Source organism: Monopterus albus, unplaced genomic scaffold, assembly GCF_001952655.1.
Source record: "Monopterus albus unplaced genomic scaffold, M_albus_1.0 scaffold30.1, whole genome shotgun sequence".
NCBI lineage: Eukaryota > Metazoa > Chordata > Actinopteri > Synbranchiformes > Synbranchidae > Monopterus > Monopterus albus.
Window position 1 is genome coordinate 1,161,636 of NW_018127910.1, and position 2,943 is coordinate 1,164,578.

The 2,943-nt window shown below is 44.8% G+C and overlaps 1 long non-coding RNA gene across 1 annotated transcript; it reads left to right on the forward strand.

Annotated features, from left to right (window-relative positions):
* Positions 1 to 540: 540 nt before the first annotated feature.
* Positions 541 to 1,147, forward strand: LOC109958096 (uncharacterized). The gene is made up of 3 exons (XR_002274629.1): positions 541 to 638; positions 752 to 919; positions 1,049 to 1,147. It is a non-coding gene; the product is annotated as an uncharacterized LOC109958096 (long non-coding RNA).
* Positions 1,148 to 2,943: the final 1,796 nt, after the last annotated feature.

Here is a 2,943-nt window from a genome sequence, read left to right on the forward strand (position 1 = left end):
TTGCCTGTGACTCTTTGAATAAACCAGCACGGTTATATTTTTTATATATCCAAGTGGTCTGAGTCGTCCCTCTGAGTTCCTGGTTTGAAAGAACCGAACGTGGCTTTATGATAGATTAAAGCCTTTAATATGTTCAGCCAGATGGCATCCCCGACTTAAAGGAGCCAGCCATAAACCATACACTGTGGAGATAAACAGACAACAGATTGTGCAGTGTCTTAGGGGTCATCAGGGCAAAACACTCTCAAGTTCACTTTCCTTCCGCAAATCTTTTTTACAACCTGATTACCGCCTGGGATGCGTCTCTAAGGAGTTCCCTTTGCCCTATATAATGTGATGTTTAGACTAAGCTCATTCAGACAACTCTGTATGCCTATGCTGACTTGTCTCCTTGCTGCAAGTAAACCAATCTCTTATTGAAAGATTCCAGTGACTTCGTTGTTTCTCTGAAAATTCTTTTGACAAGTTACTATAATTATTATTTTATTTGCTCTGTCAGAACACATCTGGTCAAGTCCGTGTTGTTCACGGTGCGACTGACTGCTGATAGATGAGGTAGTGCCCTCTGATGGTGGGCTGTATTCCTGCAATGGCTGTCAGCATTTGTGGAAATGCATCAAGAGATGCTGCAGTACACAGTAAGAGTTCATGTCTATCTTTATACTTCAGAAGAGTAAGTTAAGTGAAGGAAAAGTAGCTACCACTGTTACCATTCTGTAACATGTGTTTTTACTTGCCTCTCCACTCACAGCCCGGCCCAGTTCACCTCACGACCTGTCAGTCTCACCTGGCCTGAGCTCAGTCCTCTTCTCCCTCAAAACCCCGCCCATCAGTGGAGGAACACCAATCACAAGCTTTGTCCTGCAGTGGAGGCAAAGTGCAGCAGAACAGTGGAAGGAGGTCACAGTACCAGCTTCAGGTAGAATTCCAGATGCTTCCAAAAGAAAATCAGCTTGAGAATCATTTATATTCTGACATAAATCATACCGCCAAAATTACTGTATGCACAGTGCTTGAGGCCATGTCTTTTGTGTGTGTGCTTTTGTAGAGCTGCTAGTTATCTCATCCCTCAAGCCATACATATTGTACACAGTGCATTTGGCCGCCCTTAATGCAGTGGGACTGGGGCCATTCTCACACACAAGCAGCATTCACACCCAGGGAATAGTAAGTGCTACACACACCAAATCTATTTTATGCCATATGTGTGGTGCATGAATTGCATAAGCAGGGGGTGTGTTTTCATGTTTATACATTTTGTATGGATGTATATTTATTGATGTACAATGTACAATATGCATGCTAGGGCGCATGCGATATGTGCTGTATGTAGAGCAAGCAAGGTTTCAGAAACTGTCGCTCTACAGGATGTCCGGGATGATGGTGTTGAACGCCGAGCTGAAGGCCACAAAGAGGGCCCGTGCATAGGTCCCTGGGGAGTCGAGGTGTTGCAGGGTGTAATGCAGTGCCATGTTCACTGCATCGTCCACTGACCCGTTTGCCCGGTAGGCAAACTACAGGGGGTCCAGCGGGGGGTATACGATGTCCTTCGGGTGGGCCAACACCAGTCTTTCAAAGCACTTCATAACTACAGATGTCAGGGCGACAGGTCTGTAGTCGTTCAGTCCACTGATGGAGGTTTTCTTGGGGACTGGAATGATGGTGGTGGAGCGTTTGAAGCAGGAGGGGACTTCACACAGTTCCAGTGACCTGTTGAAGATAAGTGTGAAGATGGGGGCCAGCTGATCAGCGCACACTTGTTGTTACATAATATCTACTCGTATTCAATAAAAATAAAATCTACATCAACTGTGGCATCTTTACTATGATTACTCTCTTTTCCACTCTGCCATATGGTGAACTAGCTTAAATTGCATAAACATGACCTCTTGTGTCATCAGATGCTGTAACCCCCACACTGCCCCCGGGGAGTAGGCAGCAAGGGTCTGAGAACAGTGATGTAAAATCCGCATCTACAGTATGATTCTTAAACCTTTTGGAACAATTATTCACATCATTGTCCTGTTTCTGCAGACTGACTTTCCTGAATGATAAAATCTACATCAACTGTGGCATCTTTACTATGATTACTCTCTTTTCCACTCTGCCATATGGTGAACTAGCTTAAATTGCATAAACATGACCTCTTGTGTCATCAGATGCTGTAACCCCCACACTGCCCCCGGGGAGTAGGCAGCAAGGGTCTGAGAACAGTGATGTAAAATCCGCATCTACAGTATGATTCTTAAACCTTTTGGAACAATTATTCACATCATTGTCCTGTTTCTGCAGACTGACTTTCCTGAATGACTTTTTGAAAGTAGGTCAGTCTCTGAGAGCTTTTGGCAGGGAGGCAGTATCCCCAGACACATGAGATTGATGCCACTCTATGTAGGGTCAGATGTGTCAGTCGGGTGGAAGGCCACATTAATGCCAGACATCATAGTTTTGTGATTTTCGCAAGGCTAGCACAGCAGTGCTTTGACTTGAATGATAATGTCAGAAGGCTTACAGTGATGGTTTTAACATGCTGATGTGCAGGACATACAGAAATCAAAATACCCTTTCTCTCTCGCTTAGTATTGGGTGCCATAACATTTAGGAACTAAAATAGAATAAGGTAGAATAAAAATAGCATAGAATAGAATAAGAACTGGATTAACGTCATTCGGATAAATCTGAACGGTACAGCCAATAAGCTGTGACTCAAAACCGTGTACAGTCAGTGACAGTAGTGCAAAACAATAATAGGAGATTGTCAGATGGTTCACCATCACCACGGCCTTAGTGATGAGGTGCAAATAGCACATGAGGTATACATGGACAGTATTGAAACAAGCTAGCAGCCTACGAGTCTGGAATAAAACGGCTTGTGTGACCACTGCCACTAGAGCCACTGCTCCTTCCTGGGGCGCCTCCTGTCAGGTCCCGCCCGCGCGCCCC